The sequence below is a fragment of the Paramisgurnus dabryanus genome, chromosome 12, assembly GCF_030506205.2.
Source record: "Paramisgurnus dabryanus chromosome 12, PD_genome_1.1, whole genome shotgun sequence".
Classification (NCBI taxonomy): domain Eukaryota; kingdom Metazoa; phylum Chordata; class Actinopteri; order Cypriniformes; family Cobitidae; genus Paramisgurnus; species Paramisgurnus dabryanus.
In genome coordinates, this window is record NC_133348.1 from 38194935 (window position 1) to 38209782 (window position 14848).

The 14848-nt window shown below is 41.8% G+C and overlaps 1 protein-coding gene and 1 long non-coding RNA gene across 2 annotated transcripts in view; one reads left to right on the forward strand and one right to left on the reverse strand.

The window, feature by feature from the left end:
- The window catches only part of ddhd1b (DDHD domain containing 1b), a 336751-nt gene that overhangs the window by 296861 nt on the left and 25042 nt on the right, over positions 1–14848 (forward strand). The window lies entirely within an intron of this gene.
- Positions 7520–9718, reverse strand: LOC141283068 (uncharacterized). Its single transcript, XR_012338060.1, has 5 exons — positions 9464–9718; positions 9224–9295; positions 9018–9104; positions 8624–8778; positions 7520–7574 (listed from the first exon to the last, which is right to left on the reverse strand). It is a non-coding gene; the product is annotated as an uncharacterized lncRNA (long non-coding RNA).

A 14848-nucleotide genomic window follows, 5' to 3' on the forward strand; every position in this document is an offset into this window, starting at 1 on the left:
GCTGAAAGAGAAAAGTAATGAGCTCTTGACGTATTTCCCCGGCTTGGACGTGTGCCGTGCCACGCCCCGCGCGGGCTCAAACGTCATTGGTCTGTATTTTCTACAGACGTTAACCAATAGGCTTCAACCACGGAGTAAACAGGAGTTTCCCCCATAGCGTCAGCAAACTGACGCAATGCGAAGTGAACCGTATTGAAAGGGAACTCTGTTTATGTATTCTGCACGTTCTGCCTGGAAACTGCCCCTTGAAAGACTTACAAAGTGAATCTAGTTTAATACTGTTAGATCCTAAATGAAAGATTTGGAGGCTGATTTGTCACAATGTGCCACTGTGTAGTGGATTGTTTCCCTTTTTAAATGTTTTGGTCTATGGTTCTGTTCCAATATCTGTTCTTGTTAAAGTATTGTAATCTGTTGAAACTAACTGTTTTTATTCATGTTGCTGCCTCCAAACCAGGTCTACTTGGCCTGGTCTACTATGAGGAAGAGCTTATTATTCACAATGGGACATAAAAATGACCACAATTTGAAAAGATACCTTCACCTGCAGTCATCACGATAGCTACAGTAGTGGCTGTTTCTGAGGACTGTTCTTCCAGCTCTGTACCTAAAGAACATAAAACATAATAACAACTTTCTTAATATAACGTTTGAATCTAAATTACATATTCATAATGCAATGTGTCAACATTTATACTGTCAATAGTTAATTAGTAAATTGTAGGTTAAATACAGATACAGTACCACTCATTGTTTGCATATAAATATCAACAGCCAATTCAAAGTGTAAAATTATCAGAATACCAACCATATAGACCATTTTGCAAGATGTAAACAACACTGGTCCAGAAACCCTTCATGTTTCAGTTTGTAACTGTTTTCTTTATTTCACACATAAAGAAAACATCTTAAAAATGTTTCTTTAACTTTTTGATTAAGTTTTATATGTCCTTTTGGTTGTATCTTATCCCAACGTTTATGCTGTGTTAAAAAACTGATACAAGAAGTGCTTATGGACCAGTGTTGTTTACAACTTGCAAAATGCTCTATAAAAGATGTTAAATGTCACCTTAATAAGTATTGTATATTTAAAAGTGAGCTTTTCTCTTTGTGTCCAATGTCAATGGAAAACTTTTCAGAAGAGTACCCTTAATTAAGCTTGAACTTAAGCAATACCATTCAAAATGTATTACAATGAAAAGAAATACAATTTTCACACATGGCCTCTAAAATTTCTGGGCAACATCTGCTGTGACTGTTGATTTGAAGATATTAAACTATCACACACAGATTTCATCTTTTGATTTGATTATTGTTTTAATAAATGCAGTTCTAAACGTAGGTTCGGGAGGAGCCTAAACATTCAGGCCTGTCAATCATCATCATCATCATGGGCGTATATAAGGCAGCCTTTAGGCCTTCCTGTCCAGCTGCTTTCTTTTCCGGATTTTGGCCCCGCCCGTTTCCGGAATCACGTCTACACAACGAGCTCCAGGCTCCTACTAACTTGGGAAATATATTTTTAAATACCAATGCAGCAGCTTTTTTAGTACCCGCTCACTACCGCCGTAGTTGATGTCAGGGGCTGTGCTCAATATTTTTGCATTTCGGATGTTCTTTTACACGACAACCGCATGCTCGATTGCAAACGCTGTTTGACAATGGCGACGTGACATCATGCGCTTCTGTTAATTCCGTCTACGCATGCGCGATCGACCAAAACAACAATGGCGGCCCACAGGACTGTGTTGCACTTGTTTTCACGTTTATTAATTCATTTTACATCAAAGCTAACAATCATCGGAGCTTTATAATCCAGAGTTAATCGTAGTGAAACCTACCTTATTGTCAATTCAATCAAACTGCTCGTTTTTTCGTTCTTCTCGATAGTTTATTTTTTCTCACAGCTCTGTAGAAGAATTCGCTACACGCTCCCGCGTTCTTCCATCCAAGGCAACACTGCATTCCACTGGCCCCGCATGCATACATGATATGACAGTCTCCGCGGACGGGCAAGGATGCCCACGCAATGGTCTACAACGAGCCTCCGCTTTTCGCGCACACGTCTCAGGCGAAAGGCATGACGCGCTAACTGTTGCACTTTTCTTTGAACCGACAGCATTGAGCAATTGAATTCAAAAAAAACCCAACACAAAGCTAAGGATAGAAAAAGTCGTCTGTCGGACTCGGAACAACCCTATTGTTGTAACACAAAACTTGACACATATAAGAACATGAACAAAATAACAATCTCATAAATAAGTCTTTATTAAACTTTCATTTCATTTACGTTTTTACTTTTCAAGCAATGCAGAAATCGGATTGTAGTTATTTCCTCATCCAGGGTACATTTTATATAAATATAAGATAGCCTATCTCGTGTTTTAAATGGCAAGTTTCTATACTTCATAGTAAAAACGCATATACATTAAATAGCATTGTATTGCATGGATCAATCAAAGAGATTTGTTGCAGGCTTGCCTGCTCACACGGGCTCGCCACGAGTCCGGTTAAGTATTATTTAAAGCTGATCTTTCTGTCGCTTTATCTCTACCGCAGTAGGGATCTCAGTTCACATTTATCCTATTATTATCAATTTTCTCTCCGTTACAGAACCGCCGCTCGCACTATCACGGTAAGCTAGTCCACTTTCATCAACCTAATAAGCATATAATGTTTATTCAATAAAGATATTGCTTCTTCATTGCTTTAAATATTATTCACAATTGATTAGAACATCTCAAAAAACGCGGTTCGGTTGATGCTTAGTGCTTAATTAACAGGCGACCTAACCCCGGTCTCATTGCTATTCACAATTTGTCCAACAGCCAAACCTCAGTGTTTATTAAAACATTTAAACACGCTTCGCAATTTGAAATTGTTCTTCGGTATTGTCTCTCATCGCCGCACCATTAAATTGATATCAGGTCATTAAATATCACGCCACGGAGTTATGCCAATAAACTTTATAGACTTTATGGACTAAAGAAGATTTGTCTGTATTAACTCACCTCGTAACCAACTGCAGGACTTCATCCCTAAACGCCGGTTTCTACTAGAAGCGCACATAATTAGCCTTTACCATTGAATAATTTCCACCTGTCTCACCTAAAGTTCATTCCCTCAGCCGCAGCAGCAACCACAAACACCGCTCCCGCACTTGATTTCATTTTCAATCTCAAGGCCACAGCAGTTATCTGACCAACCGCAATAGCGCCAGTTAAAATCCATTTCTCACTGCCGCAGCAGTGTTCTCGGACTCCGATTATTCACCAGCCCCAGTTAAACTTGATATTTCTCCACCTCAGTAATTTCGTCCTCTCACGATACTTTGTCAGAGAAAATTGTCAATTTTTTCTATTTGCAGTTGTGATCCCGGTTTCGTCCCCTCACCCAGCTTTTAAAATAATTTTACTTCATTGCTTCAGCAATGAATTCGGCCACTTCTTTCACAATAATTCGTCAGAGTAAATTTACAATTTTTCTTCCACAGTAGTGATCCAGCCTCCATCCTAACACCCAGCTTTAAATTTATTTTACTTCATTGCCGCAGCAATTATTTCGGCTGCTTCTCCCTTGATAATTGTCAGAGAAAATAACTTTTTTCCTACCACATCAGTGATCCAGGTTTTCTTCATCACACCCAGCTGATTAAATTATTTTTACTTCATTGCCGCAGCAATGATTTTGGCTGCTTCTTTTACGATCATTTGTCAAAGACCATTTTTTATATTTCTCTACCGCAGCAGTGACTCCTGTTTTCGTCCTCACACCCAGTTTCTAAATTAATTTTACTTCATGGCCGCAGCATTTATTTATTTTTTCGGCTGGTTTTTCACGAAAATCTGTCACAATGTTCTTATTTTCTCTCCCGAAGAAGTGATTCCTGTTGGCGTCCTCAAACCCAGCTTTTAAATGAATTTTACTTCATTGCCGCAGCAATGATTTCGGCTGCTTCTTTCACGATTATTTGTCAGAGAACATTTTTATATTTCTCTACCGCAGCAATGATCCTTGTTTTCGTCTTCGCACCCAGCTTTTAAATAAATTTTACTTCATTGCAGCAGCAATGTTTTCGTCCGCTTTTTCACAATAATTTGTTAGAAAATGTTTACATTTCTCTACCACAGCAGCGATTTCTGTTTTCGTCCTAGCACCCAACTTTTAAATTAATTTTATTTAATTACCGCAGCAATGTTTCGGCTGCTTTTCACGATAATCTGTAAAATATATATATATTTCTCTACCCAGCCGTGATTCCTGTTTATGTCCTCCAGCCTCTTAAATTCATTTTACTTCATTGCCACAGCAATGATTCGGCTGCTTACTTCACTATAATTCGTCAGAATTTTTATTTCTCTTTACCGCAGCAGATCCTGGCCTTCGTCCTCACGGCCAGTTTTCAATAAGCTTTATTTTAAAAAATGTTAGGGGCGAGAGGGAACTTTCCGCTGTCATCAACAGTCTTAAATATAGTTTATGAACTTCTAGCTCCGTTCTTGGATTTTTTGTTTTGTTTAGCTAAACTTTACTTTTGAGAATTGATCACAGATTAAAGATCAATTGTTCACAAAACGAGAACAATTGCCGTTTGCTCTTGCGTTTGTAATAATTTTTTCATACAAGAGTGCTTCTACATTGCTGATAGCACACATACACGTCTATTTGATGTCTATGCTACATTTTCACCTGCAAGATGTAATTTTTGATGATTAAATTGCACATCTGCAATACATGACTCGCCCTTCTCAAATTCTCACTATACACGCTGCAGAGATGTGGTGCGTGCGCGACGCGAATGCTCTGCTCATGAAACTGATCAACGATTTTTCTATTGAATGCCAAATTCGGAAAGTTTGACTTTGGTTCATAAAAGCAAAGCGGCTGGCTGGCAGCAGGCCAATTGGGCGGCAGGCTGCCGGGAAATTTTATTCCAGGTTGTTATGAGATGTTTACTCACCCAGATTTTTTTTTTTCCCCAGAGCTCCAGATCCTTCTAATGCTTTTTCATTCGTACCCGTGCTGTCTAGGTGTCCAAAGGTGTCATTTCAAACGCATCCCTGATAGCACACATACATCTCGAAGATGTCTATTTGATGTCTGTGTTTACATCTGCAAGTCACATTATTTAGATTGTTTGCTCATCTGCAATACGTCTCTGGGACTTTTCCTAAAAGATGTCATAGACATATTAAAGATGTTTTTGATTTATAACGTATGTAAAGCAGCTCTTTCTAAGACCTTTATAAGATGTGTTTACACACCAAATGTATTCCACTTCTCCAGATCTTTATCAGACATCTTACAGTCGTACCCGTGCTATCTGGGATTAAACGGTGCCGTGCTAGCTGCAAAGCTAAGTGGATCACGTCTTTGGGCTTTGATCTCACAGCGTAGTCTACGTATTATAACAATCGAGAAACCCTGCTTTTTCCCATAAACTGACCGGCCGCAGATGCATATTCTATAACATTCATATATTTTTTATACATATTCACGCTTTTTCAATTGCGAGGCGATGAAACAAAAATTTCAGTCTTCCGTTCCAGTTTTAATTTTCTTATTTGTTGACACTTATATCAACGAGAAACCCCGGGACCACTAGCTTTCTTTATCTGCCCAGTCCCACCCGCAGCAAAGGTAAGCTGCATGCTCCCACAAGGTTCGAGTTGGGTCCCGCTGGTCCCACCGGATACCAACCTCTTAACACAGTTCTCTAAAGTAAGCAGACAAGCCCACAAAATAGTCACAAGATGTTCTTATTTTGCGTTTTTTCCCCCTATAGAAATTTATCATAAATAATATAGTCTGTTGCTCCAAAAAACGTGTTCACGATTGTTTCCAATGTTCGTGTGTTTTTTGCGCAGTTATTTGTCAACAAAAATCGAATTAACATGTTGGCTAATTATCAACCACAATCAGCCTCTAACAACCTTTCGCTCGATACGCATTGATTTCAGCAGTGATTTTGTCCTGCTCATACTACCACAGTATTGATCCCAGCCGATCGCGCTCTTATTTAACAGTTGTCGCAACCTTTTTTCTCACTGCCTTAGTAGTGATCTTATCCCGCTCGCTCCGAAGCCCCAGACAGCGCATTTCCTACTCCCGCAGGAGTTATTATTTGTTTATTTGACAGGGACCATACAAGCATACATAGTTACAATACATAGCCCGTAACTGATGCGTAGCATATAGTGTTTATAGCTAGAGCTAAAATCAGCCCAAATTTCGCACACTTTTTTCCGTATAACTTTGCTCACTGCAGCAGCAGTGATTTCATAACGCTCGCACTCCCGCAGTAGTGATTCAGCCTTGCTCCCGCAGGAGCCCCAGTCCGTTCGCTTCCCAGTAACTCCCGCAGGAGTCTGAAGCCAAAAAATTTCGCACAGCTTTTTCTGTATAACTTTGCTCACAGCCACAGCAGTGATTTCATAACGCTCGCACTACCGCAGTAGTGATTCAGCCTGCTCCCGCAGGAGCCCCAGTCCGTGCGCTTCCCAGTAACTCCCGCAGGAGTCTTAAGCCAAAATTTCGCACAGCTTTTTCTGTATAACTTTGCTCACTGCCGCAGCAGTGATTTCATAACGCTCGCACTACCACAGTAGTGATTCAGCCTTGCTCCCGCAGGAGCCCCAGGCCGCACGCTTCCCATTGACTCCCGCAGGAGTCTTAAGCTGAAACTTTGCACATCTTTTTCTGTACAATTCTTTCACTGCCGCAGCAGTGATTTCATCTTCGCTCTTACTACCGCAGTAGTAATTCAGTAAGAGGAAGAAGAAATGGTTTGATGATATTCTACCCATTTTTTGGGGGGGAGAGAGAGGATAAATCTTACAGACCTTAATTACTCGCAGGCTCCTGCTCAACTTGCTGTCCATCAAACACTCTTTTGGGGGTTGAACTTGTGGCTCGAGCCCCAGCCTCAGGTTCGCTCTCTCTGAAGGTTCAGAGCTCAGGTACAGAGCTCCCTTCGAGGACAGCAAGCCAAGTTTGTTTACCATTAATCATTAAGACCTGAATGCGCAGGCGAACTAGTGAAATGCAGTTCTAAACGTAGGTTCGGGAGGAGCCTAAACATTCAGGCCTGTCAATCATCATCATCATCATGGGCGTATATAAGGCAGCCTTTAGGCCTTCCTGTCCAGCTGCTTTCTTTTCCGACATCCCTCCTCCTCCCCATCTCCTCCTTCACTCTCTCCTTCACTCTCTCCTTCTTCCTCTTTGCAGTTCCGTTGCGGGGGGTTGAACTTGTGGCTCGAGCCCCAGCCTCAGGTTCGCTCTCTCTGAAGGTTCAGAGCTCAGGTACAGAGCTCCCTTCGAGGACAGCAAGCCAAGTTTGTTTACCATTAATCATTAAGACCTGAATGCGCAGGCGAACTAGTGAATGTGTATAGTGGTGAAATGTACAGTGTAATGACCACAATTACATATTTAGTAAACTATGCTTCTTAAGTTTAATGTTATACTGTATATTTATTTAAAGATAAAATAAAAACAACTCAGCGTACATTCTTCTTCCATCGCCTCTGACATTCCTTCTGCTTTGTCAGTGGAGTTGCATTGTGCTGCATCTAATTAAGGTATAGGGGGGAAAAATCACTTAGAAGCATAACAAATAACTGGTCTTTCTGCATCACACAGCAGTATTAATGAAGAAATATAGTTTTATAGATAAAATTCAACTGTTGCCAAGGGCCATCACAATCACTAGTCAAATTCAACTAAACAGCTATAGGATATTCTGGAGAGGTGCCTTTTTAGAAAATGTGTCCACTGTAATGAGGAAACTGCAACTAAGAAACAGTGTTACATCCCTTACAAACTGTCATAGACACATACAGAATCTATAACCTGAATCTGTTTCAATTGAATTACATTGAATTTTTTAAGTGCCAATTCATAACAAAGTTACCTCACAGCACTTTTCAAACAGAGTAGGTCTAGACCATACTGTACTCTTTATATTATTAGGCTACAAACTCTCAGAAAAAAGGTACATGAAAATACAAAAGTTGACATTGGGGCAGTACCTTTTCAAAAAGTACACTTTTGTACCCAAAAGGTATACATTGGTACCGCCAAGCTACATGCTGGTACCTCATAGGTACATATCTGTACCTAAATGGTACAGTTTAGGACCTTTTTAAAAGGTAGTGTACCAGTGACAAAAAGGTACAACTTTTATACTGTACCTTTTTTTCTGAGAGGGCAATGGCAACTTCCTTTTAATATGCAGCAACCTCGAGCAGAACCATGGTTCAGAATGGGCAGCCATTTGCCTCGACTGGTTGGGGTGAGGAGACATGGAGAAATATAGTGGCCCACACTCTAAAAATGTCTGGGTTATTTTTTTACGCATGTTGGGTAAATATTGGACAGAACACACTACTGGGTTAATATTGATCCAATGCTGGGTTGTTTTAACCCAACTGCTGGGTTATTTACCCCATGGTTGCATAACAACAATCCAGCATTTGTTCTATTCAATATTTACTTATTATGGGTCAAAACTTAACCCACCCAGTGCTGCACTATACAAAGACTCACATGTAGGTGCGTATTATTGTTTAGTTAACCGAAACACAGGTGGAAAAACACAACCACTGTTAATCTCACTTACTGATTTCAAATGAAATCTCCTCAGCAGCTTGCAAAATGCCCTCCAACTGCTTCCTTACATAATAGGATGGCTTTTTGAGGCTGTTGGGCAGTCCTGCAACTTTAACTGTCATGCCTTGATTTACCAGGGGAGCCTTCCAGTACCTCCGGCATCCTCTGAAAGACACGGGCAAACACATGCATGAAGATGTTACACATTGTAACACAGTCGGACAATTGTGACTCTCCCATCCTGTTAATAGCCAGTGTACCAGCTGTAAACAGTCATTTTGGTAATGTGTCATAATCTTATGGTTAATGGACACAAATAAGTTATTGATTTGATAATAATGGCATGGATACATTAAGGTATATTAGGTTATCAAGACTTAAAAAGTGTTTGAACATATGCTTACTATATTTTTGGTTAAACAGATCTTGCACTTTACTCAGCAGTACATTGACCTCAACTCTGGTTCTCGGTGTTGCGGCTGAGGAGCTGGCTACAGATGTAACAACAGACAACAATCAATTTTATAAAACTATATTATTTATATTGGCACTATTACGGACCTGAGTCCATTTATGTGGATATACAGATATTTTATATAACCAATATTACCTTTGAAATGCAGTTCAAAGTTCACTGTGTCTGTTGAGTCCAGGAAATCGCTCGTTTGGTCTTCTTTTTCAGCTGAAAAAAAATTGGAAATAAACATGTTCAAATAAAATGCTAAAAGTGATTGAAAGTAAGGACTTGGAAATCTATGAACAGATAAAAATATACATTTATTAAAGCAACTTAAGTGTAAATAAAAAAATATCCAAATGAAGAAGAAAACTGAAATGTAATTAACTTTACCAGTGGAGGATTGAACATTTGTAGAATTTCTTCAGCCTCCCTGGTAGCTGCTTCAAGTTCAGCATTGTCAGCTTTCATTTCAAGATGCTTTGAAATAGTTGCAGCTTCCTGTCATAACTGGTCAAACCCAGAAGATGCCATATTAAAGAAAAGAAAGAATGCAAAGAGAAATAGGCAAAACAAATTGAAAGAGGGACAAACAGATAGAGGGGGAGAGTGAGAGAGAGAGAGTGAGTGTGTGTGTGAGTGCGTAGGAGAGTGGGCTGTGCAAAAAAATCGTCTGTGATTCTCATGCGTGTTTCATCAGTAAAGCCGGTTCCGTGATTAGAAGTAAAACGCCATCAGCTGCTTTCAGATGGAGCGGCATATATTGCACAGACCCGTAGTTCACCGAGAAGCTAGTTTAAATGTTGTGGAGCGTGTAGATGGAGGAGTATGAGATGTATGTGAAGAAACTGCAAGACAAAAATAAATTGTGAATTACAAATTTTGGATTTTTTTTAATTCTTTATTTACTAAACATTGTATGTGTATAACTATTTACAACAAACCCCAAGATCCGCCCACTATCATAAGACTATCTGTCATAAGATAAATAAATAAATAAAACGCCAATAGAATAAAACTGACCAAAAAGAAAGATCTGAATGTCTGAAGATTTCTGAATTGTACATCAAATGTATTAAAAGCACGGTGTTGTTGTTACTGTTTTTAACTATGTATAAAAAGGCTGAACTACTGTGGTAAAAGCATAAGGTTTTCTGTTACTGTAATACAAAATACCACAGTAGAAGTAGACTAACTGCGGTAAAAACATGGTACGATTTGTGTACTATAAACACAAAATACCACAGTAGAAGTACACTGGTAGTTAATTCCAAAAATATGAATAAAATAAAATGATTGAGGATCTGTCACGTTATGTTAATGGTGACTAACATAACGTGACTAGCTTTTAATCACGCGCTAATCACCCACTGCTTGATTATGTGTTGTCTTGAACTTATTTTGAACAAAAAGAAAGAATGTAATATAGATGACCAATACAATTCAGAGAACATTTAGAAGCCGATCTGAATTAACACATATAATGAATTTAAAATTGAACAAACATACACTTTATGATATACTCACCGAGATGTGATGACGTTTGTAAATTGATGATAAATATCGCAATGATGTGCGAATGAGATTTGGGTCACAGCAGGGGGCAGCCACGGGTGTACGGAAGCCACCCACAGTGGCACACCTAAAATGGATGCAGAATATTTATTTATAGTTTCAATTTTTTTTACTAAACTTGGGCTGTTGCTGTTTACTTAGAATATATATATATATATATATATATATTTAAAATCAACCCTTTCACGCGTAAGTTACAAATATTTTATCTGACCCCTTGTGTCCATGGCGACGGGTCATGATTGTCACGTGATACCGCAACAACAATAATGTATGCTATTCGTTTTATTTCGTTTTTCCTTTTATTTATATTAAAAATATTAACTTGCTTACCATGTCAACTATCTGATATTCCAATCCTTCGTTTAAAGATCTTCATAAATTATCTTGATCTATAACGAGATGAGTCGATTTAAAGCACCTGAATTCCCCAGCGTTTCTGGTTATCTTGCCTGCCTGTGACACACACAGATTTTCAGATGCACACCCAGAGGTTTTTTTCTGGCTACGGGTCACGCTTCTTGAATGCTTTGAACAAAATCGTATGGTATAGTACGATTTAATATATTCGTATTAATTAGCACGAAATCTCTGCGACACAGGGCTGTGTTAAATGCGATGAACTAATCGTACGATTTCGTACGAGCCAGCTCGTATGATTTCATACGATTTAGCCACTTGGTGTCTCCTTATATGAAACACCTGATTCCACTCATCAGTCTTGTTCCAGAATGTTTAAAACGTTCCTTAATTGTTTAAGGAACAATTAAACTTTTTTTTTTAACTGTGGTAAAACCATGGTTAATTTTTGTAAGGGCTGATTCAGTTCATTAGCTTGTTAGTGTGGTAACACTAACAAGCTAATGAACTGAATCAGCCCTTACAAAAATTAACCATGGTTTTACCACAGTTAAAAAAAACATGGTTACTGTAGTAACTACAATAACGTCTCGGTTACGTATGTAACCCTCATTCCCTGAAGGAAGGGACCGGAGACGTCACGTCGTGACCGACGAATTGGGAACTCGCTTAGAGAGACCAATCTGCTTCGTACTCTACTAAAACGCCAATGAACTTGGCATTGAGATATTTGCATAATGCTGGCGCCGCCCCGTCAGGTGCGTATATAAGCCACAGGTGCAAATATGGAAATTAGCTTCATTTCGCTGAGAAAGCCGGAAAGTGTGACCGGCCGATAAACAGCAGGGAGCAGCCCTGTGGCGGTGGGACGTGACGTCTCCGTTCCCTTCCTTCAGGGAACGAGGGTTACATACGTAACCGAGACGTTCCCTTTCAGTCGGTCACTACGACGTCACGTCGTGACCGACGAATTGGGAATCCCTACCAAAACGCCACTGAGGGCTGACCTCTTCCAGTGTCTGCGTAAAGCCCTCCGGTTCCACTTAAGGATAAGGAAAATTAGGTTTTAAGGCAGAAGGCCGGGCACTAGATGTTCCTTTAACCCCACAGTAGTGCCAGCGACTGGGAAGCGCCCTATCTGAGCGGTATAGGGACGCTGCGGAAGCCACCGCCCCGTTAAGGGCTATTGGTGGGCGAAAGTCAACCGTAGTTGAGGTATAAATGACAGCCGTGGCTGTGTAAGCAAAGCAGTGCTCTGCTGAGGGAAACGTGGGCTAGTAGGATTAACCCCACGGAAAAATACTCACAAAGGAACCCAGTGGGACGCAATGTGGATGCCCGAGCCAAACACAGGTTCGCGAGGATGCAGCTAGTGAGAGGCTGGCAGCGGATGCTCCGCAACATCAGGCTGCCAAGGCAGCGGAGGAAGGCAAAACAATTTATTACGCGTTTTTGCCTCGAAGGCCTTCCATACTGAGCTCAGTTTGGAGCAGCAGTCGGAGGCTGCAAGCCGACCTGCGAGCCTGTTCTCTGTGCTTCCCCTAACGAGGAAAGAACACGAGAGGAGACAGGCTCGACACGAACACTGTAAAATCTAATGAACGTATTAGGTGTCGCCCAACCAGCAGCTCTGCAGATGTCTGTTAGCGAGGAACCACGAGCGAATGCCCAAAATGAGGCAACACTTCTAGTAGAGTGAGCTCTCAAATTAAATGGACAAGGAATGCCCTGCAGATTATAAGCAAGGGCGATAGTATCAACTATCCAATGAGACATCCTCTGCTTAGTGACAGCTTTCCCTCTCTGCTGACCACCATAACAAACAAAGAGCTGATCTGAGGTCCTAAGGCTTTGTGTGCGATCCACGTAGATGCGTAACGCTACGGGGCATAATAAAGCCATGGTTGGGTCTGTCCTCCTCCGGGGGGCAGCGCTTGCAAGCTCACCACCTTATCTCTGAAGGGAGTGGTGGGAACTTTGGGCACGTAGCCTGGTCTGGGTCTCAGTGAGACAGCAGGACCAAACTGAAGGCACGAATCGTCAACAGAGAATGCATATAAATCCCTTACTCTCTTCACGGAGGCCAATGCTAGCAGGGTCTGAGTTTTCATTGATAAAAACTTCAGACTCGCAGACTGCAAAGGACCGAACGGGGGACCTGTAGGGCTTCAGCACCATGGACAGGTCTCAGGAGGAATAGAGGGAGGGCGCGAGGGGTTTAGCCTGCGAGCGCCTCTTAAAATCTAATAACCAAATCATGCTGGCCAACTGATCTGCCGTTAATAAGCGAGTGATGAGCAGAAATAGCGGCGATATCAACTTTAATGGCGGAGGGACAGCCTACCATCTAACCTATGTTGAAGATATAAAAGCACAATGTTAAGCATTCTCTGGGGTCCTCGCGTTGCGAAGGTGACGAAAAAGGGTTTCATTTAAGCGCGTAAGCCCGTCTTGCGCATCCCCCGCGGCCAGCTGTGTGTCAGCGCATCCACGCCGAGGCTGCCCTCGGTTAGTGAATAAAACAGGCGACAGTGGGTATCGTCCGGTGACGCAAATAGATCTATCTGCGCACGACCGAACTTCTTCCAAATTAGCTGGACCAGCTGGGGGTGGAGTCGCCATTCTCCGGGGCGCGCAGCTCGGGAAAGCGCGTCTGCCGCTGTATTGAGCGAACCCGGAATGTGAATGGCACGAAGGGACCTCAGATGCTTCTGACTCCAAAGGAGGAGATGACGAGCGAGATGCGACAGGTGACGAGAGCGCAAAAACCGCCTTAACGGTAGATAACGCAACAGTCGCAATGTTGTCGGTGTCGGCTAATACATCCTTCCCTCGCATCTCCATAGCGGAGCGTACAAGTCCCAGATATACAGCGCACCGCTCGCGGCAGTTGGGGTGCTATGCACACCTGAGACTGCAAGCCCGTCATACGTGGCTGCTCATCCCGTGCTGGGGGCATCGCATGTGCTACAGAATGCCAGGAGACCCGACTCATATCTTGCTTTCAGAAATGCTGGGTCTGACCACGGGGTAAAATAGAAATGACACGCAGGTGTAATGGTTACACGGTGTATGCCATTGCGCCACGCTCTCCTCGAGACTCGATCGTAAAACCAATGCTGAGGCGGTCTCATATGAAGCAGCTCGAGCAGTGTCACAGCTGCAGCTGCTGCCATATGTCCAGGAGCTCTGAAATTGTTTCAGAGGGACCGCGTACTTCCCTCGAATTAAACCGAGGCAAGTCAGAACTGACTGGTTGCGCGCTCTTGTAAAACACGCCAATTAGTCGATCGAGTCTATTTCCATACTGAGAAAGGATCCTCTGCACGGGGCAAAGTTGCTCTTTTCCCAGTTGACCTGATGACTTAACGAGCGAGATGCTGAAGCATTAAATCTCTGTGTTCGCGCACGTCTGCCAAGAACGAGCTATTATAAGTTGACGTAAACATAAGCAGAATGCGAACAACGCTCTCTCTCGGAGATTTTAATGCCGTGACTAGCACTTTCATGGAGACACGGGGAGAGAGAGACAGCTCAAATGGTGTACTTAGTATTAATATGTCCACTCCATGAACGCAGAGCGAAAAACGGTCTAAGGCGAGGGGAGATGGACACATGAAGTACACGTCTACAGGTCTATGCTGCAAACCGATCTGAATATTGAAATACGAGCCTCGGCGTATCATCCTAAAGGATCACATTAGTAGAGCCGGTGCGTAAATAAATCGGTCGTAACCCACCGCGTATTTTGGGTACTATGAGATAAAGGCTGGAAAAACCCTATCATCATACTCGGTAAGAGGGACCGGCGCGAAACGTCCTTCGCCAGCAGGACATCGACTT